This window comes from Cryptotermes secundus, unplaced genomic scaffold (genome assembly GCF_002891405.2).
Source record: "Cryptotermes secundus unplaced genomic scaffold, Csec_1.0 scaffold13, whole genome shotgun sequence".
NCBI lineage: Eukaryota > Metazoa > Arthropoda > Insecta > Blattodea > Kalotermitidae > Cryptotermes > Cryptotermes secundus.
Window position 1 is genome coordinate 418,192 of NW_019734350.1, and position 23,278 is coordinate 441,469.

A 23,278-nucleotide genomic window follows, 5' to 3' on the forward strand; every position below is an offset into this window, starting at 1 on the left:
ATAACACAGAAGTTCTTCAATCCACACGCTCAGTCTTCACAAGTTGACTTCTAACTTTTCTTCAACTACGAACTTCCCGTAGCTGTCTCCCACCGAGAACTGAACAGAACTGAACTGTTGGTGTTATTCTCTAAACCTCGTTATATAGCCTCCCGGACCACACACAGAAAACACAGTTATATTGTTGTATAAGATAGAACACACAGAAACAAGTCACATGATTCCTAGCCAGCGTCATAATTACTGGGTGTTGCCTAGCAACGCACATTGACATTCGTCCACTGAGACACATCTTCCATTTTTGAACGTTGAGCGTGTTTACCGAGCCGTTGCCTAGAAACGCTTTGAGCAAATCCATTAAAATCCTGTTCAGTTTTTCCTTCATGTGACTAATGCTCATATACACTGAGTTTCAATTTTCCAAGCTTAGTTGCTTTTTTTTTTTTTTGCCGCAAGACTCTCTCTCCAAAGGAACAGCAGTGAATAGCAGGGTTTTAGTCTACCAAGTAACTCCACAGGGACAAAATGTATTTTGCGTAAGACAGTTTCCATAGCTTACTACTCTGACCTCACCTCTCTTGCCTCTTGCCTCCCACCTCCCACCCTTTCCTCTCTAAAAAATTCTAATTAACATTCTAAAGTAAATAGCATTGTATTGTTCTGTATTTGTACGTGGCGTAGGCAACAATAATTACACCATAACTCGATCTCCGTGAAGACCGGCATTGTCCGTTCTATTCAGGTTGACTGACTGACTGCAGGGCGAAGGGAGCTGAAGAGAGGAGGGTGGCTTGACCAAAACATAAATAACTTAATCGTAGCGCGCTGCAATACTACAGTAATGTGGAGCTTGAGAAAAGGGAAGGGGTTAGTTAAATTAAGTTTCAGTTTAAACTTAAAGTTTGTATAGTGCATAAAACTATTGTGTGTATGTTTCCCCTGCGGCATGACGGACATTCCGCCTGCTACTGTGCTGCTATCTGGAGGGAAGTGAAGTGGTCAGCTATATAACTGTCTGCCCATTGTTTGAGGTTTGGTGGTTCTATTACTAGTTACACTGGTAATAGGAGTAGAAATGTCTAAATAACAGCTCAGACTTGCAATCATTTATATATATTAAGACCGTATGATGACTGTGTAACTTAAAGAAGAAAAAAAAGAACGCACTGTAGAATAGTCTCCTTTGTGTGCATCAGTTTAATACGTTTTTACATACTGATATATTGGGTTCTTGGACTTTATCCATCGTCCTGGTTTTTAAGATAACTAATAAAAACACGACGTTTCGGAAACTGCATCTGTTTCCGTCCTCAGGTGAAGGGAAACACCTATTCTGTTGGGTCCGTTAGAAAGAGCTAGCCTCAATCACTGGTCCAGGTGTTTCCCTTCACCTGAGGACGGAAACAGATCCAGTTTCCGAAACGTCGTGTTTTTATTAGTTATCTTAAAAACCAGGACGATGGATAAAGTCCAAAAACCCAATATATCAGTGTGTTATACACCATCGTCAGAATCCTATAGTAACTACGTTTTTACACATATCTTCTTCAAAAGGAAGATGATAAAGCGAATAACAGTCAAACTATGTCAGTCTTCTTCAGTTCAAATTGTGTGTTGAAGTCACAGTAAATTATTTATAAATTTTGTGTCGTTGTGGTTTGTTTAAAGCAGTTTAACTGTTGTAAAAGTCTGTATCCTATGCAGAAAATTTAGGGCCTAGGAAATAAAATCTAATTGGAAATTCACTAGAACAACACATATAACTAAAATTGTTTGTTTTATCGTAGTGTCAGAGCTGCCGGAGCTCGAAGCTGATCCCTTATATACTACTTCTAGTGTAGAGGCAAACAGTTAGAGAACTGCATCTCATTTATCTTCGTGGAGTGGTGCTTGGTTAAGCATAGGATCAGCATTACGTTTAGCTTACTGTAATGTCATGTTTATTTTTATAGTAATAATAATCCCTGTAATTATTAAAGACAATTTCAAATGGAGGACTCTGTGCATAAGTGTTGTGTGATAGTACAGACAGTAGCAACGGTAGTATAAGTGGATTTTATATAACTTTTATTTTAATCTGCCTTGAAGAGTCGGGATAGCTCAGTCGGTATAGCGACAGGCTACGGGCTAGACGACAGAGGAGTTGGTGTTCGAGTCCCAGTAGGGTCAAGAATTTTCTCTTCTCCATGTTGTCCGGACGGGCTATGGGGTCCGCCCAATGGCTACCAGGGGCTTTTCCCCGGAGGTAAAGTGACCCGAGCGAGAAGCTGACCACTCACCTCCAGTTAGTACCAAGGTCAAGAAAATGTGAATTTATACATCCACTCCCCACACGTCTTCATGGCGTAGTGCTTAATTAGTTAAGCACAGGGATAACTTTACCTTAGCTGAAGTGAAACTCAGAAATACAACATGGGTCCTGCGTTCGTGTCGATTACTTATAGATGCAAGCATTATATTATTTAGAAGAAAACGCTAGTCACATCTATAATGAGAACTTAGGAATATGACAGTCTTGTCAAAATATCTTAATTTAAGTGATATTCCAGCCTGTTAATGGAATGCGAAATTGTTGTATCTCTTGTTTATCTTATTATTGGGTTGAAAAGTGCATGCAGAATTTTGTAAGGATTATTTTGCAAAACTGTCATTTGGAGGAGCGAGGTGGAGGTACAGGAGCAAGATTAATACCAACGATAGGGAGACGTCCTGTGGGAAGCGTGTAGAGCAGGCTAGGACAGTATCTGTGCTACTAGCAATCTTCTGCTACCCCAGATTTGCCCTAGTTAATGCCTTCATATATTCATATATATCAGCTTAGGATAATGATTTTATTTGAAAAATTATAAAGCTATGTAATATATAATTATTGTTTCATATGGTAGAAGAGTGTTTCCGAACAGCTGCATAATTTTACACACTTAAAAATTTAAAAATAAAACTACCCTGTTTCTTCTTTCTTTCAACTGGTACGCAGTCAAGTCAGCCAGGAAGTAGCCCATATCCTGCATATAGCTGCCAGCTATCGCGCACAGTGCTCAGTGCAACACAAGTGACTTGTTAGATGCGATCCTTGACATATTCTGATATTGATGAGGGTACGCAAATTATAGCAGCTCAACATGACACTCCTCTCTGCATTATTATCTTTCTTTCTCTCTTATTCTTCTCCTTTCTCCACTACTTGGCTAAGTGCAAGCAAGTTTCAGCGCTACAAATCATTGGACTGCACATGCCTAGATCTGCTACGTCTGCATTGATGATGTACAGCTGCGTGGCTTTCTGAACTCACAGTCGAGCAGTTCAGGACAGGAAGAAGAAGAGAATATGACAGAGGTGAAGGAAAAAGAAATAAGGCGGAAGAGAACGGAAAGGATACGAGGACACATGATGAGAATGAGAAAATAAAGGAAGAACAGAAGAGAAAAGAAGGGCGGGGCGAAAAAGAAGATGGAGGAAGAGAACAATGAAGAAAAAGAAATCTTGAGGTAGTTGATAAAAAAGTGAGGGCGAAAAAAAGAGACGATAAATGTAGAAGAGGATAAAAAGGAAAAGAATAAAAGGAAGAAAGGAGAAAGAGAAGGAAATGAAAAGATGAACTGGAAGAAATGATGAGCAGGAGAATAAAAGAGGCAGTAAAAGATGAAGATGAAGAAGAAGGTGACAAGAAAACAAACCGCGTTGCTTTCGGTCATATTCGTATCTGATGACTTATGTCTGAAAGGGGTCTTCAGAAGACAAGGCGAGGGGCTATCGAGTGGCGGGCTCTTGTGAATCCGGTAATGAACCTTTGGGTTCCATAAAATTACTTAACCGAGTGACTATGACTTTCTTAAGTATTATCTAGTGCCGTATCTTCGAGTAGCCCATGACAAAGCCTTCTCTGTTTCCCGCACACAGACTTCGTCTGAGCTGATTCGTCGTCAGCAGTTGATACAGTGTAACTAAATAACCCGTGAACCTCTATTCAGTAATGAATTTCACTGAGCTGTCTAAGAAAACCTCAACCCTCGAGACTGAACCTCGTGTTCGGCGTAGGAAGATTGAATACGTTTCAGGCGTCAAGTCCAAGTCACATTGCGACTTACGGTCTGTCAGTCAGTAAGTCTTGGTGTCAAGCTCCATCTAGGGCTCATGACCAGATATTTATTACTGTTTCACACTTACGGTCTTGTTTTTTTGGGCCGCCCTCTCTGACGAGAGGACGGCTCTGTCTTCTGTACATGCTGCTGGCATTTGCCAGCGCAGTCTTTCTCGGGTTCGAGTTCCTTGGGACTCCCGACCATATTTTACTGTCTCAGATGTGAGACTTCCCTTTTCTCGCCTCCTACGAATGGCAGGGTCATGGTGGAGGTATTCGAACCCGCCTCCACACAGGGTCTTTCAGGCATCAGCTGCTAGGATGAACTATAAAAAGAGCCTGGAGAAAAGTAATACAGTATCACAGAGAAGAGAATAGTCGTGTGGATATACACGTGTGAAGCATTGAGAGGCAAAGAGAGAGAGAGCTGTGTGATGGTGGATGTCCACGCATTCCAATGGGCCTACGTAGTCCACGCGACTACTCCACCCTATCGCTCTTTCTTCAATTAAAGTTCCATTTCGCATTAGCTCGAACAGTTGGTTGGATGGAGCGAGATAGCAGATCCGCATTGCGATGTGTGGAGCTGCTTGGTTACTCTGTGTTCTGTGTGCAAGAGGACAGGAATTCCACATGTGTAATTTATGTCTTTTGTCATCAGCGGAAGGGAGGGCACTGCGGGTCAACAATCGGATGTGTCATTCTCAAATATGTACAGAAATAATGGGCTCATAGACCTCCGAGGAAATAAATTATTTTAAATTTAAACTACACTTGAATTATTGTAACACTTTTTATTATTAAGTAACTACGGATAGTTGAATTAAATACTTCAGCGCGTTTATTGAAACGAACCTTTGATTTTGGATTGAATATAAACTTTATTAGGACTGTATTACCCACCAATTTGCCATGTCTGGGTCAAAATTAATAATGCATGGGCATCTACCTCCCTTCCTCTGAATGTCTTCATGGAAAGGTGATTAAGAAAATGGCCAACTGCATCTTCTTGATTACAGATTTGCAGATCTGTGATAGCTGTCTTGAACATTTTACTCGTAAACTCTATATAACATTTTAATAAATGTACTTGCAGAGGGATTTTGTACGAAGTCCGCAGATTATATGGATGCAGTTTACAGCTTCCGCCCGTCACACTGTGTGTCTCGGAAAATAATAATGATATTGGATTTGTGTACATAATAAATGTTGCTGGTTTAAGGAAGGGAAATCGAAAAAAAAATATATATATAACTTTGTTGTTACAATCGTTGATTCGAGTCAGAATCAATCTCTGCCCCGCCACTTATCCCCCATAACAAAATCATTTGGACCGTGACGGCAGTGAGCATGTAATATTTATGTATTTTCATAGCAACTGTGGTAAAGATATAACCGTGTAAAGACCTATCTCTAGCAACGTGACAATGTAAACTCAATTTGATCTAGCCATACCACAAAACTGGCTTAAATTAGGTTTGATGTCCAGCAATTTATATTTGTATCAGTTCTATATGCCGATCACAGTGTCCGCGCGGTCTAAGACATGAATTGTCTTCGCTCCCTCTAACGCTTGGATCGTGGATTCGAATCCCATTAAAGGCATGGATGTCTGTTTGCGTTTATTCTGTGTTTGTACTGTGCGTAAGTAGCGGCCTTGCGACGGGCTGATCACTAGTCCTAGGAGTCCTACCGTCTGTGAAAGAAAGGTTACGAAACTGAAGAAGAGGTCAGGGCCCAACAAAGGGCTGTAGAGCCATTGATGAATGAATGAATCAGTTCTATATAAAACCTACTGTTAATTTTAACAAAGAATTCTGTGCATGATATGTTATTTCCATAGCATAAAGACATTAAGACTTGTGAGTGGAATAAAGAAAAAATGTTTCTGTGAGGGTAACACTTCCATTTTTATTTGTAAGCTACAAGATAGTTTTAATGAATAAACTATTACATTATTCCACAGAGTAATAGAATTTGCGGGCCTATTCGGCAACATATCCACAGTAAAAGACGCATATTTATAAAATAACATAATATTTCTCAGCAGGTATAGATATTTGGTCACCAGTAATATATATCCAACAATTATTATAATAAATAATCAATTGCAATCTATCAGTATTGACAGGAACATGATAGCGAACGGACGCTTTCCATAATCTTTTTCCATTAAGTACTAAGGGAATGAAATGCTCTGTTGCTAACAGAAGCAGACAGCAGGATGGAGGCGGTGACGTAACGCGGTCTGATCCTCGTTAACGGAAATAGTCAATCATGTTGACTTCGGGTTTCCCGTGGCCAATTAAAAAAATAGAGTTAATAAAACAGAATTATATGCTGCCTTCTGTCTTACTTGTCGCTTGCGTCACTATCGCCGCTAAATAATAAAGTACGGCGTCTAGTTCCTTCTGTCTACTGTTGTTTTAAACTTTCTGATATAATGCCGAATCATGTAATAGCGATGTGCAGACCTTGAAGGCTTTCTGTACCATGAATTTCGGATATGCGAAGTCCGAGTTCATGGTCACTAGGTCTTTCTTCCTAGTTTTTCTTTTCACAAAAGCTTTTACGCATATTCGTAATGAAGAACACACCGTGCTGTCTGTCTGTCTGCTGCGTCTTTCTTCACTGCTTCATATCTTCTACCCTTTCTCTCTTTCTCTTATTTCCTATATTATTATCTTCGTTTCACGCTTTCTTTTTTCTTCTATTTCTTTCAATCTTATTTATTCCTCTTGTTTTTCTTTCATTCATCCACAGAATATGTGTGTGTTATTCATCGCGACTCTAACAATGCGTTGTTTACATGTCCACTGTCAGCCTGTGAGTTTCACTGAAGAATGCTCTACTGTAAGACACTGTGCTACAAGCCGAAAGGTCGCGGCATCGATTCCCATTGATGTTATTGGACTTTTCACTTCACCTAATCCTTCCAGCCCACTATGGCCTTGGGAGCGACTCAGCCTCTAACAGAAATGAATACCAGGAATCTTCCTGGGTGGAAAAGAGCGGCCGGCATGTAAAGCTGACAACCTTACCGCCATATGTGACCCGATTTTCTAGAGGAAATGTGGGAGCCTCGACGTCTCACATCCCTACGGGCCTTCACGGCCATTTACAGGGATAGCTTTACCTTTTTTATCTTTATGCTCTAGACTATACATTACTTCTGTGACTGGGAAGCAAGTATCTTACTTCTGTGACTGAGAAGCAAGTACGTTACTTCTGTGACGGGGAAGCAGATACCTTACTTGTGTGACTGAGAATCCAGTACCTTGCTGCTCTGAGTGGGAAGCAAGTACCTTACTTCTGTGACTGAGAAGCAAGTATCTTACTTCTGTGACTGAGAAGCAAGTACGTTACTTCTGTGACGGGAAAGCAGATACCTTACTTGTGTGACTGGGAAGCAAGTACCTTACTTCTGTGACTGAGAAGCAAGTACGTTACTTCTGTGACGGGGAAGCAGATACCTTACTTGTGTGACGGAGAAGCAAGTACCTTACTTCTGTGACTGAGAAGCAAGTACGTTACTTCTGTGACGGGGAAGCAGATACCTTACTTGTGTGACTGGGAAGCAAGTACCTTACTTCTGTGACTGAGAAGCAAGTACGTTACTTCTGTGACGGGGAAGCAGATACCTTACTTGTGTGACGGAGAAGCAAGTACCTTACTTCTGTGACTGAGAAGCAAGTACGTTACTTCTGTGACGGGGAAGCAGATACCTTACTTGTGTGACTGGGAAGCAAGTACCTTACTTCTGTGACTGAGAAGCAAGTACGTTACTTCTGTGACGGGGAAGCAGATACCTTACTTGTGTGACGGAGAAGCCAGTAACTTGCTGCTCTGAGTGGGAAGCATGTACCTTACTTCTGTGACGGGGAAGCAAGTACGTTACTTCTGTGACGGGGAAGCAGATACCTTACTTCTGTGACGGGGAAGCAGATACCTTACTTGTGTGACGGGGAAGCAAGTACGTTACTTCTGTGACGGGGAATCAGATACCTTACTTCTGTGACGGGGAAGCAAGTACCTTACAGCAGCTGTTTCTCGTTGTTTGCAGGTCGTCCGTGAGTAATGCAGAAAATGTGGACAGGACGCTGTTGCTGCATGTCCCGTGATGGGTAAGTCCAGAATACACTCATGATATTCTATTGTGAATAACACACGGATACCTATTTTGCATTAACTGCTGTCTACACCGCCAGATGGGTAGCTTCCGTAATGGCTAATCTTGACGACGCTGTTCTCTTAAATTAAGTTTACAGACAAATGGTTGGCAGCTCTGACCAAAGTTCCTTTGTCAGATAATTATATGTATCTATGAAGATACGTGTATAAATATAATGAGCTCTGGCTTCTTATAAGGACCGTGTCAAGAGATAATTATTTATGTAAGTAATAACATACAGATTCCGTTTAACCATCGCGAATATATCTTAGTCTCTTTTATTCTTTATTGATTTTGAAATACTACAGTAGATTTTGAAGTGTACACTGTAATAATCTAGAATTTGGGGAGGGGTGAAAATTATAAGTTTCTCTCGCAAGTGAAAAACAGCAGAGAGCGATAGAAAATATTTACAACATTTTAACGGGGAAACGTTAAAGAAAGAAGAATGCCCTCTTCTGGGGTGTGGTGCCGTGTAGATCTTGTGTGAACCGACGTTTCGGAGGAACGTNAAGGCTGGTTCCTCACTCGCGGATTTTCCTACCCTGAAGATGGAGGAGATACGTTCCTCCGAAATGTCGGTTCACACAAGATCTACACGGCACCGCATCCCAGAAGACGGCATTCTTCAAACAAATAAATAAGTAAGTAAAGAAATAAAAAAAGAAATCTTGTGTCATATCTCAAATTCAGACTTGTTTTATTGTCCCTGTAAGCGCAATAACAAAATCGAAAGAAACTCCTTCTCTATCTTTAATCTTTATTTCTGGATGCATTTTAAAACTCAGTTAAAAGTAACGAGGTTTGTTCCATAGATTCGTAACAGATTTATACTGTTGAAATATATGTTTGTTCTTTCATGAATTTACGCTTATGTGAGGAAATTTTATATTTGCTGATCACAGTGGGCGCGCCGTCTAAGGCACGAAATACTGTATACCTATCAAGCACTGGGTTCAAATGACACGGAAATCCGTCTGCGTGTTTCTATGTGTTGCCCTGTCTTATGACGGGCTGATATTTTGGTCAAGGGATCCTACCAAGTGTCTACAAGATTTATAATTTCAGAATTAATTAACTTTTATTGAGAACAGGCCAGAGAACCTAATCAGTGAAGGTAGAAGAATAAGAACAATTTTATTTCTATAAAACATTATTTCACGTCTTATGGTACTTTTCATATATATCAGTTTCAACTCGAAAACTCCCCCCCTCAAATATGGTCTCCTAAGCAGTAAGTCTACTGCAGGTTTTCCATTTTGTAGAGACCATTTTGTCCCTGGTACTAATGTGACGAAGTTTTCATCCAGTTTTAAAGCAATGTTAGTCGCTAAACTATGGACAGAGTGTGGCTGACCCTTCCCATGTGTTGGTGTTCTGCATTAGCTACCGAAGAGAAATCACTTGATAGTCACGTGAGATTTGATAATGACGCAAATAGCAGGCGAAAGGTGAGGTTTGCACGAAGACTTCCTATATCGTTAAGTTGTGCCCTCCAGCTGATAGGTGTTCATCTTTTAATGCCAATCTGCTGCGTAGTGTAGGTCGCTCTAGATGACATTGATCGGGCAGCAAGGCACGTGAAAGAAAAACTAACCCGTCTCAGTTTGTGAAGCACCTCCCTCCTTTTATGGTGCCATGAGTCTCATTGCCGCGTTCATGAGAGGCAGCAACTGGAACGAAACTTGAGCCAGACGAATCCACTTAACACACTTTTATCCACGCCTATGTCTCCATTAAATTCTTCCTTTCAGGTTTTCTGGTTAGAATTTTATATACATTTCTGATCTCTGATGCTAGATGCATCTCCAATCTTCATTGTCCTTGGTTAGTTTGATCGTAATATAATGTGAAAAGGACAAATTATGAACTCTTTAATATGTAATTTTCTTCGTCCTTCATTCCTTATATCCACTGTTCGTGGGCGGAAGCTCTTTTCTAAGGCACCGTCTGTATATTCTAAGCTTTACCATGATTTTAATTGTCACATTTGTTTGAGTTACGCCTGTGTACGGACACAGTAGCATCTACCTGCGGGTTCGTCATTTCGAAAGTAGTATAGTTTCGCTAGCCACAGAACATGCACCTCATAAATACAATGGCTGTGATACAGATTATGTAAAACAATTAATATTTTGGTGGAAATCAGAAATAAGAGCATATTTCTTGCTTCCCAGTTTGTGAGTGTGAAACTCTTGTAAGCTATGATTCAATCCAACATGTACCTCCATCACCACAGACATGTATTTGCGTATGAATTACAAGTTCATGACGTAATTCCTGTGAGGGCAGTCACTCAGCAAACAGGCTCCGATCCCAAATGGCGCGTGTGTGAAACCCGCCATTTCGCTTCATACAAAAGCCACTTCTGAGCGTGACGCTGATGAAGAGAAGGCAAACTAGGCGTATCGAATATTCCAATTCACACAGTTGCTCTGTCTCTACCTTAATTCACCTTAGCACAAAGTGCAGAAAATGGGCACAACAAAGGGAAGGAGCAGAGAACGAAAGCAGACACTTGAATACAGAAGGGATCTTGGGCGCCCAAAGGAATAACAGTTGAACAGACTAGACCTAGACAGTTTACAGAACTGGCAGTTAAGCCTAGTTCTCCACATATCATAATGATTCTCTCCAGATGGTGAAGCTCAAATTTATTGTATGAAGACTTACAGATTCTCTACTGAGTTGTACGCTCCAGGAGCCGGTCACAGTGGCCGCGCGGTCTAAGTTAGGAAATGTCTTCGCCCGCACAAACACTGGGTTCGTGGGTTCGAATCTGACTCAGATATGGATGTTTGCATGTATTCTATGTTTGTGTAGATAGCGACCTTGCGACGGGCTGATCACCCGTCCAAGGAGTCCTACCGGCTGTCTAAGACGAGGTCTCCTAGAGACATGAGGTTCTTTTACGTGCCGTAAATCTACGACACGGGACCCACGGTTAAAGTCCCTCCCGGAGGACTTGTTCCCTGAATTTTTCCGCCCTTAAAAATTCCACGACCTTCTCAGGTTTGAACTCGCGTACCTTGATTATGAGGTGGGAACGTTACCCCTAGACTACGGAGGCCGCTCAGATAGATGTATAGATAGATAGATTGATTGATTGATAGACAGACAGGACGCCGATCCCGTTGGCCATTCCTCAGTTCTTCTGGTTCTGATCACATAACTGTGTGTTGCGTCGCATAGATAAATGTATAGACTTGAGTTCATCGCTGCTGTGAAGAGTAATTATGTTCTTCTGAGTTATGGCAACATGAGTTCTGGCAAGTGGATACAAACGTTTCGAAGGGACATACTTCCTCCAACTTCAAAGTTTCTACCTTCCAGAATGCACGGTGTCATAACTCATAGGTCTACACTGTGAGCCTTACCATATGCCAATCCCTCATAGAAGGAACCGTAACCATATTCGTAACATACACACTAATTGTATACCGCAGTACTACTTACGAAAAGCTACATAAGAGAATGGGCCAAGAAGGAAAGAAGATAGTTCAAGAGCAAATTTTTATGTTAATTTGCTGTTCAATGAAATGCTAATATCCATTATTCACTGCGAAGACTCTCCTATGCTAAAGAGACGTAAGAACATGACATTAGCCTTAATAGTGCGAGGGTGATGTCATCAGTGGAAAACACTCCTCAGAGTTCAGATAGGAATTCGGGAACGGATTATGGCAGGACACAGCTCAGTACGCAGCGGTTCATAGTGACTGCTGTTGGACCTGCCACTTCACGCTTTAGCTGCAAGGCCATTGACAGTGATTGATGACAGGTTAATGAGCAATTGCGTATTTTATTATGAATTGAGAAATAACGGACGTGGTCTCTTCCAAGCTGTTGTGTCGAGTTCCCGCGCAGAAGCAACGCTGGGTTAGAACATGAAAGTGCGCAGACAAGATACATAACATAACATAAACAAGACTTTCTGGGGAAAATTTGTCGCCTACTATACTTTGATACGTCACGGACACCATGGAAAACTAAGCCTTCAACAATTTTTGTTTGCCGCAGGAATGTCTTAAACGAGTTGTTAAATAGCAACGATATGGAGTTACACAGACAAATTCACAGACTCTCATCTGATAAGACAATGATTGTTTAGAAAATGACGTGTGTAATTCTTCTATTGTTGCTTGTATTTCTTGTCTTGGGATCGTATATACCGAGCTGTTGCTTAGCACATGCTATTACCTGCCAACGATAGTAGGGATACACGTACAGACAGAACGGTGGGAGGCAGTACGAAGTACACAGTTGAGATGGGTTCAGGTGCCGTGATATACATACCAAATTTCATAAAAATTGGCTCGAACATTTAAAAGCTGATGAGGAGAGGGGATGCACAGACAAATATCATAGTCATCTCATAAGCCTACTATTATTTGATACAAGAGACTACGTCACAGCGGAAATGTCATATTCTACTAATGAAAGAGAGAAGAATCCAGAGGAAAACTTTAACGTACAACCTAAAAAGACGACGAAACATAAGGTGCCCACTGTTATGGTGGAGGGACCAACATACTCTTCAAGAGGACGGAACAGACTAAGCATGGCCTAATCCAGGAACATGATGATGATGTCATGAGCGAATGTGTAAATTTCTCTACGTTTGCTTTTAGACCAATCATGTTCACGTTTAGCAGAGTGCCTTTGTTAATAGTGTCCATCATTGCAACTTCATTAAACAAGAGAAGAAACAAAATATCACTCCTTGCATGACAAAATTGGCCGATGTTTCTTCCTTGGTACGGATACCGTACTCAGAATTGTAGACTGTCCTCATACAGACATTTATTTCTCCAAGTCTCATGTTTCAATATCCACAGTTTGATATTTCCTGCCGTAAATTACTTAGGAAATTAAGTGTCTTTAAAAGGCTCGGTTTAAATGAACGTTCCAATTTTTGGAGACGGCAGTCGTTGTGATATAAACTGACCTCTTTTCCAACTCTTTCCGCCCCCTCCTCCTTTCTGTTATATGTATCACATTTCAGTAACAGCCATTTTACTAAACTAGAAAAAATTAAGCTATGTGATCTCGTGTTTTGATGTGAAGTGAAGCTTCTTGAACACTGTACTGTTATCATCACAATACGGTGTTGCCCTCTGCCCGCCTCTTGTTAAAACAGTGATGTGCTGGTTTATGTCTCTTCTAACTTAAGACAGTCATTTCATTTTGTTAATTAATAGAAAGTACAAGCAATAATTTTGTCCTTTAATTTGTACGGACGTAAAACATGGACTCTTTGAAGGAAAAACATAAATTATAACGTCTGGAAACAAATCCTCGAGAAAGTATTTTAACTTATGTATGAAGCAGATGAGCAGCTTATGATAGTATACAACGAGGAACTTAGTGACGTATACACGTAACATTCTACTGGGAGGACTGTGAATTCAAGGCTGCGGATTTGACTAGTATGGGGGGAAAAGGAATGCATACAGAATTTTGGTAAGGAAGCCACTTGAAAGATTGAGAAGCGGAAATTAGGATAATATTAATCTGTATGCGAATGAGTTAGGTTATGAGAACGGGAGGTGGAGGGAACCATATCAGGATCTAGTCTTGCGACAGGCTTTACCCATAATTAATTCGTTTGTACCTATCCTCTTATTCTTTAATATAATTTTTCTGTCTTTATTTATTTCACAGTAATTGAAAAAGATTATCTATAGCCAGGATTTGATATTCGAATATTGAGCAGCTTCTCCTACTTCCTCAAGGAAAGAAGGAGGCTTATGAGATCACCATTTTGCCTGTGTATGTGAGCAAGTTGAGCTTTATGAAGTCACAGAAAGTCCTAAAGCATGATTCTTAGTTTTTCCACTAGTACCCAGTCAAGTCTTGTAAGTGTATGTGTAATTATATTTAAATTGGATGTATACGAAATAAGTAATGAAATAGAGTAAACCCTGGTAAGCTATATAAAAATAAAATAAAAATAATAATTTTGAATACGAAAGTGCTTAAAAATAAATACGTCAAAACAATTGTACTAAATAATAAATTACAAACAGACGAATTAAGTGGAAGATATGAATTAATCTCGTCGATTGTCGATTAACTTTCCCTGCGGCAAAGGAGATAACATTCCAAAATCGCGGTTTGCTTAATCGATGAAAAGAGAGATGACTAATGTTTCGTTCCAGAGAATCGCTTCAGAAATTTGTTTGATCATCCTTGTAAGTGCTTCAGAAACGCTCCAGTGGTTCCCATTCAGATGAACTCAAGTGGAAACCACAGTGTTTACAAACGCGTTTCGTACCATTATTCAATTACACTTACAGATTTGATAATCACAGTAAAAAGTTTAATTTCAGAACACAGCAATGCCGGTTTTTTCCTTGTAATTTATGTCGTGGTTCCCAAACTACGGTTCGCGAAACTCTTGAACAAATTTTTCGACGGTTCTCCCGGAAAAATAATAATACAAAACTAAGTATCTGTGTTGGCAGTTGTTTTGAGACAAAATAAATTTCTGGTACAGATAATGTTCCCATATTTTTTTCTGAAAATATTATTTTATTTTAACCTCTTTGAATGCGTTTGTTATTCCTTTATAAAAGCTATCAGTCGTTCAGCTCTTCAAGGAATTTTCAACATGTTACAAAACTTGAAGTTTCATTACTGTATTCAAAATCGTCCGCTGTTTGGCCTTATTTCAAGGCGCATGGATCCTGCGCACAACATCATCTTATTTCTTGATGATTTTTTAAATTGTATCCTCCTATCCGCGCCTACGTCACATAGTTTTAAAGGCCAATACCTTCTAAGAGAATAATTACCAATGCTGCCGGAAGTTGTACCGTTAACTGAAGGAGAGAACATTTGGTTGCGCCACTTTCGACATCACCAGTAAGAAATAGGCCCATAAATGAATGCGTTATTACAGCTAATGCCAGTGCGATTTATTTGAAAGTATGCCTACTTAGGATGACGTCATTTCGCTCTGGATATGTATGGAAGAGAACCTTGCGGATAACTGTGCATACATGGAGAGTTGTTTTGCCACGGAATCAACGTCATAAGTTACGGCATCCTAAGGCCACGCCATAGCTCAAGCGGTCAGTCGCTGGCTTCGCACCGCGGCGGTCCGGGTTCGATCCCGGGTCTGGTCAAGTGGGATTTGTGGTGGACAAAGTGGCGCTGGGGCAGGTTTTCTCGGAGTACTTCGGTTTCCCCTGCCAATCTTATCCCACCAATTGCTCCACAATCACCCTCACCTATCATCTGGGGCTGGTACAATAGGCCAGAAGTGGCCGCAGTACAAGGGACTTAGTCCCACCCCACTAGCAGTAAAAAAAATACGGCATCCTAAAAGTCTGTAATATGAGTTTTATGAATGATTTTATCATTGTAACTTTCCTTTTCATTTGGGCTGTAAAACGACGCAGGTATTTAAATGTGATTACTGTCCCAACCTGAAGCCTTATCCAGGGCTGTAATTTGCGGAATCCAAATACAAGTGGAGTAAATCTACATAGTCTATATGTCACGTATCCTGTATATGATTATGTCTACACATAAAATATATGCCATAAATTTCCAACATGTTGATTCAGAATATATAATTTTTTCTGTAAAAATTTACGTTAACTATGAGAAAAATCTTAGTATAGATTTGGTCTAGGGAAATAATTTCGAAATATTATATAATTATGCCTACACTGTATTACTTTGTTTTGAACTATATTTAACAGAGATGTCGAGCCTATAAACGTAAAACTCTTTAAAGATAAATTTATTCCAGTGAGACTGATGTGGATCCGGTCTAAAAAACCGAAATTAACGGCCGTTGGGCTGATCATGCGACACCCTCTATCCGCTAAAGTTGGCAATGACTTCGATGACAAGCGGCGGTCGCTCGGTCGGTATAGTTCGCTTGCGGACTAAAACCACTGAGTTCTTTCTTTGAGACTGATATAGATCTCGAACTGGCAGTTGTCAAGCCACGGATATATCCCTCCCTCTCGCGCTACTTTCAAATTTGTAACTTGTTTTGGCACGTCTGGCTTCGGGAATCCCAAATTCAGCACCATGTGAGACTACAAGTGTTAACAATTTTTTTAATCCTAGGAGTAGGATATGCTCCTCAAGTCATCTCTTTTATTTCTTGTCTCACATTCAAGTGAAGAATCCTCTTCTTCACAAACGAGGCTATGCGTATCAAGTTATTGCCATATAATGATTAAATATGTAATACAATAAGTTCCATTAGTTCTATTATAGAACTGTAAGGTTTTTAAATTGTAATTTTTTTCTTTGGGGGGGGGGCGCTACAGCCATAATTTGGGCCTTGGCCTACCTCCATGAAACTCTCCGTTTCATTTCGGTTTACTAGATCTCAGGCATTCGGTAGGACTCCTTGGGCGGGTGATCAGCTCGTCGCAAGGCCTCTACCTGTACACAAACACAGAAAAACGCACGCACAGACACACACAGGAACAGTAAACATCCATGCCCTGAGTGGGATTCGAACCCACGATCCCGGTTTCCCAGCGATCGAAGACAGTGAATTTAGACAGCTCGGCTACCGTGACCGGCAAATTTTAACGTTAGTATTAGTAAATTCTTTGATTGTTTATTCCGTATTCAAATTTTTCAGTTGAGTTCAAATTAAAATCGGCATTCACTAATTCCACTGCCCGATATATTCCGGCCGAAAATCCTAGGTAGCATTGGACTAGAAACCTACGTGCCCATAAACCCGTTTTACGATGGTTTCTTATTCCTTTTTACGTTTTCTCTTATCGAGTATACAACTTGTGTCGAATATTATTACTTTGTTTTCCCGCCAGCTTTCTGCAGCACCTAGTACGATGGGACAGAGGTTCTAGTGTCTTGGCGCCGGCCATTGCATACCTCAGAAAATGCGAGATTAATTACGTCACCAAATCTAGATCCCTATAGATGGATAAATATTGGGAAAAAATCATAACCCCCCCCCCCAAAATTATTAACCGTGAACGTGTATGACGGTGAGAAATTGTAATAGTACGTAGAATGGCATTAATTAATAAATTATCGTAAATTAGATTGTTTAACCACAGCAGCTGTATCATAAATGAACATATTTAGATGCAGTAATTTGGTTTGTAGATTATTATTTGCGCTTGAGTGTGAGGCAGTGAAACCGCGCCGCTCTTTTATAGACCCTGTACCATTCATCCTTCCCTTGCCTACAGGTCATTAACGGCGATAAATCTGTGTGGTAGCTGATTGAAACTACAACAGAAGCAAGCAGTTGACGCTGATCATTCTGAGTCCTTATTTATTTGGATGATTATAGATGACNCAGTAAAACAAGATTCAGAAGAGAAATGCTGCAGAAAGTAAATAATTGACCAAAGTAGAGTAAGGGGTGGGCAACAGCAAACAGAAACAAATGGTAATCATAATTTTGCGTCATGAATATAGGAGAGATTTGACTTATTGTTTTATTAGTTTTTCCTTTCCTCCGTGACATTTAGTCCACAAGTGAAATATACCGACCGAGCGACCGCCGCTTGTCGGTGAAGTTAGTGCCAAATTTGCGGATAGAGGGTGTCGCATGATCAGCGCAGCGGATTCCCACGGCCGTTATAAATTTTAATTACGACTTTTCTCTCTGATTGATTATACCATGTGTTTCGATTCCAATACCATGTCAATGCTTTAATGTTTGTGTTGTATTTAAACAGGGTTAGCCAAAATAGAAATCATTAATTATATTGCAGTCTGTTACTCACAGTTTAGACTGTGAGCCAGATAGGGAACCGATTCTATGGAAACCCACTCTTGTGTTACTGATGAGTCTTGTTGACTTCATAGTTGTAGTCTCCAAATGGTGAGCAGCTTATACAAACAAACTCCGTGGTTTCAGTCCACAAACGAACTATACCGACCGAGCGACCGCTGCTTGGCGAAATTAGTGACAACTTCAGCAGATAGAGGGTGTCGCGTTGTCAGAGCAACGGATCCCCACGGCCGTTAATTTCTGTTTTCTAGACCGGAGCCGCTATTTCCTTGAAATAGCTCCTCAATTATCCCCACGAGACTGAGTGGACCCCTTTTCAGACCCGCTACTCAGAAGATCTGGTAGCGTCGGGAATCGAACCCGGACCTCTGGATCTATAGTCAGGAACTCTGACCACTAAACCACAGAGGCGGTCTTGGAAGCATATAGAAAATGTAAACAAGTGAAGAACGGAACCTTTCGTGAAACCTTGCAGCTGAATTTCTAGAGTGATTGAGTTCTGGAGGTGTGGTTGGCAGCTCTTATATAAGTGAGATACAAAATTTCGTGGCGATGTTTCAGTAGTACAACAATTGACTCTTTGGGTTTTATACATAGTCACATTTTTAGTTAAAAGCGACGTTTCGGAGACTGGACTCTGTCTCCTTCCTCAGTCCCAAGTGATTAGCTTTTTACTTGAGGGCAGAGAGTCGAGTCGAGTCTCCGAAACGTTATTTTAAGCAAAAATATTGAGATGGATAATGTCCAAGAAACTCTTATGCGTCTCTCGCATTTGGCAATGTGAGAAACGTGAAGGAGTGACTGGATGAACTGAGGAAGGGCATGCTAACCAACAGCTAGTGGCCATGTCGTTACGGAGAGAAGACAATAAAGAATATTTTAGAGTTCAGATGAACCCGAAAAGAAGCAAGGAAAACGGTTTAAGCAATCACGTGATTAATGAGGTACGAATCCCATCAGAGTCTTTAAAGCTGAAGATGGTAATCGCAAGAATTGACGAAACGTTGGCAATCTGTCATCATTCGACGCGGCTTGATCTCCGAAAGCCGAAACCTATCAAATCTAAAGAATGAGGATTTTAGCGAAACCTTTGTGAAAACTAAGAACTGAATATTTGTAAAAGAAACACTTCACCCAGTCCGTTTAGCAGAGCGTTTGAATGCTTGTAAGAGACAACGCAGATGATTACTATGGTCACTACTGTACCTTATGATATTAGATGCTGAAAGTTGATATGGCGACAACAATTAGCTAGACAGAGACAGAGATGCATGAAGGCTCTAGTAAAGTAATGAAGAGAATTTCGCTGTTGGTGTGAATAAGCGAGACAGAGACAGACTGTAGTTATATTAGCTAATGCAAGTAAAAGGATGTGATGTGATGATCATGATGATCATGATGATGACCTTCTTCGTTTCCTGCTCTTCGTGATGTCATTCCAACGATCACTGAAGTAAGCTAACATCTGCCGGCCTCTCTTGGGTTAGCCTGCCCTATGGAAGGCCTATAATAATAATACATTAACACTGAAAACGAATGTGGGTAGAATTTATACTGATGCCTAAATCAGCTATGTTATATCAGATGTTGGAAAAGACGTCAAAAGACGTGATGTTTATGATATTTTTGTCGCTTCAGTGTCGTTTAAAACTGAGCTTAAAAATTGTTATGTCTTTTTTATATCAGTTATTATTGGCGTAATTAAAATGACGTCACCAACCACTACAGCTGTTGTCTGCAATGGTAATAGCATAAAGTCTGAGTCTTACGAGTAATCAGGATTTCCTGTCACGTTATAACAATTGGAACGCAATTGTGGATGAGAATTTAAAAGAGAGAAGAAAGTTCTGTTGGAAATATTTCACAGCTGTTCGTCATATACAGACTTGTGCCTCTCCTGAAAAGCTGGCTTGATCTTTACATGTGAGAAGTCTCTATGAAACTAATTCCATGTAGCAGATTGCTTCTACAAATGCCGACAGACATTCCGTTCGCCGTCTTTTATAAAACCCAGAAGTTCATTACAGTGTTCACAAGAGCACTGCACCGTCTCCTGAGGCACATCAGTCCAGTCCATATATTCCAACCCAATTTATTTAATTGATAATATTTTTCAATCTGCTCCTAACACTCAGCACAAAATTCACACCTTCATATTTACTCGCTCTATTTCTTCAGGATCAAATTCAAAATTTCAGCCATTTGCGCTTAGTTACCGTAAAATATTCTTCCCTTCCGATTTTCCGACTAGAATATTTGATGCTCTTACAGTCTACAGTGTTGCAAGAGCTCCTTGGGAGTGCTGAGATACCTGGACAAAGAGTCAAAGTTTGTCTGTATTTATTCAACAAGCGTTTATTTCCCTATCCCTGTGACTTCTGTGTAAAAGTAAAACTAAAGCTATCCCTGTAACAGGCCGTGGAGGCCCATAGGTTTGTGAGATGTTGAGGTTCCCACATTTTCTAGACAATCGGCTCATAGATGGAGGCAAGGTTGTCAGCCTTACGCGCTGGCCGCGTATTCCTTGTAGCCATTTCTGTTAGAGGCTGAGTCGACACCAGAGCCATAGTGCGGCTGGAAGGATTAGGTAAATTGAAAAAAGCCACCTCATCGGAATTCGATCCCGCGACCTTCCGGCTTGTAGCATAGTGCCTCAACTAACTACCTACCGCGTGCCCCCTTGTGACTTCTGTGTTCTGTGTCAAACAAATGCAGAAATTACGAAGGAGAGTTTTAGAAGGTAGGAAATATTGAGGGATAGGAGGGCTACGAAAAATGCTTAGTGAGGAGCTTCATAATTTGTATTACGAGACTAAGGCTATTCGGAAGATAAAAACAAGGTTGACGAGGCTCGCAGATTTTGAGAATTGCATAAAATATTTGATTCAGAGCACTTAAAAAATATTTAGGACACCTGGCGTAGATTCGAGGTTACTGTTAGAAAAGATCATAGAATAACGGAGTATACCCTACCTTGTGCGAACTGAATTGGCTTAAAGTCTAGGAACACTCACAGCGACATCGGTCGTACGACGTCCAAATGGTTCATGTCGCCTCAAGTAGTAGAATATAAAGTGTAGTCTTAGCATATGTACATATGTGACGACATGCGACATCTACCGTACGACAGTCGGAGAGCAGTCAGACCAAACCACAACTTCGTCTCGCCTTTGATTGGATGCACCCAGTGCAATCTTTCCTGCTTCCTCCTTTTTTCTTTTCGGCGTCGGTGAAAATACCACATAGGAAGTACGCGCTCTCAGTCCATCGTTCATTGTTCCTTCGGTGCGGATAAAGTCGCTCTAGTGTGAAAAGGAGGTCGTACGGCAAAAGAATCGTACGACATTTTTCCGTACGACCGCTGTCGCTGTATATGTTCCTAGTCTTAGCGTAGGTTCTAATGGCGGTTATGGAGGATTTCTCTGACTTCGGTGAGTAGTCATATTGTGGTCTTCTGGGACACGGTGTAAAGTGGTAGGCTGCCTCTCACGTTTCTGTCGGACTATCTCCAACCTCAAGATAGAAGCCCTGAAGTAGGAGACAATACTTTCCCCCGAAACCCGCATACCACAATACCACAATATGAAAACTGAGACTACTTAAAAGTTAGTAAATTCTTAACAATCAGTCACAATACTTTTCAAGAATACCGCCATTGCTTAATCAAGTTAAGGTGTCCCTGTGATTAAACTTCATATATTAATGATGTACAGGGAATGGAGGTAAACATCTACATATTTAAACATCATTGATAATGCAAATGGGGCCTTGTATATTTCACAACGTGCTGTTTTAGCTTACTTTCCTTATTTTGGAAAAAAAGGCTTGAGAGATCACCTTGATGTTTGTGTGTCTGTGTATATCACTCAGTTCCTGAAAGCAGGAATAGCGGAGCCAGAAGATATGGCCTTCCCAATACCATATGAACATTGTATGTGACATATATCAAAGGAAAATATGTGGTTAGTTCTTCCAAGAAATTAATGCTTTTCTTTTATCTCGGGAAGCTACCCCCTCACCGATATCCAAGCTGCAGGATTACCCTTTGTCGGCTGTACGGGACTAGTTATTTGTTATTTCGTGAATGAGAGACTCCTTAGGCACGTGTCCTGACATCAGTGAAGGACGGGGCAATACTGTCCACAAGTCGGCTTCTGATATCAGCTGATGCAAGGAACTTTATGTCTGCAGTTGTATGGCAGAGTGATAGACAAGGTTAAGGCAACTGCAGAGGTTTTTGTAGTGTCTGTGAGGTTAAACGGAATCATTGCAAAGGTGCTGCAATAAGAGAAAACGTGTTTCGTGTGCCCATATGAACAGGCCAAGTCTGGATTTTGGGCGCTCTCTGTGTCATCCACGCTGCCAACTCTCCTCAGTCACTGCAGATCACCCACCCTGGAACTAGACATAGATGGAAAGGCAATGTTACAGTTTCGTTAAAGAAGCAAGGTGTGAGGATTTTGACTGAATTCTTGTGTTTCAGAGCAAAGTCTAGCTGGGGCTGTTATGGGCATTGTAACGAATTTTCCGGTTGCTTAAAAGAAAAGGAATATCTTGTTCAGCAAAGCAAAGATGGATTTAGTTTGTAATTAATTTTATTGATGTACACTATGGCGAAAAAAATTGTCAACATTTGACAAATTTTAATCATAAATGCTTTTTATGGTTTGTACCTGGCAGGGGAAAACTTCCTTTTGTCAAGGCTACGGTCATACCGAGCCCAACTATCCTCCCATCCAAATTGTATCATAGCGGACAGAGCGTGTAACTCACCACCAACCTCCTTCAAAGGCCGGTATCATATTTGTATGGAGCATTATCTCCACTCCATCATGTGTCGGTATGCTTGACGATTGTGCGTAGGAACTACTTTAGCTTTGCCTTTACCTGTGTCAACACGACTTCTTCGAAAATTTGTTGTAGCTCGAGTTGAACTTGATGCATAATTACTGAGTATAATGGAAGTTATCGGCCAGTCACTGTAGCAGAGCGATCTAAGGCATGTACTGTCTTTGCTCGCTCGGAAGCCGGGATCGTGGATTCGAATCTCACACAAGGCATGGATGTTCAGCGTCTGTGTATGTGTGCGCGCGCGCGTATTTTTCTGTGTTTTGTGTACAGGTAGAGGTCTTGCGACGAGCTGGTCACCCGCCCATGGAGTCCTACAGAATGTCTAAAATCTAGTAGACCGAGGCCCAAATTATGGCTGTAGCACTAAAGGAAAAAATGTAGGTTATAATTCGTCAACAGAGATTCATTCATTCATCAGTGGGTCTAC

The 23,278-nt window shown here is 40.8% G+C and overlaps 2 long non-coding RNA genes across 3 annotated transcripts in view; one reads left to right on the forward strand and one right to left on the reverse strand.

The window, feature by feature from the left end:
• The window catches only part of LOC117282651, a 320,533-nt gene extending 312,369 nt beyond the window's left edge, over positions 1 to 8,164 (forward strand). The window contains exon 5 of the long non-coding RNA XR_004513475.1: positions 8,145 to 8,164. This is a non-coding gene — a long non-coding RNA (uncharacterized LOC117282651). The remainder of the gene's footprint in view (positions 1 to 8,144) is intronic.
• LOC111868747 overlaps positions 1 to 23,278 on the reverse strand; it is a 295,313-nt gene that overhangs the window by 23,994 nt on the left and 248,041 nt on the right. The window lies entirely within an intron of this gene.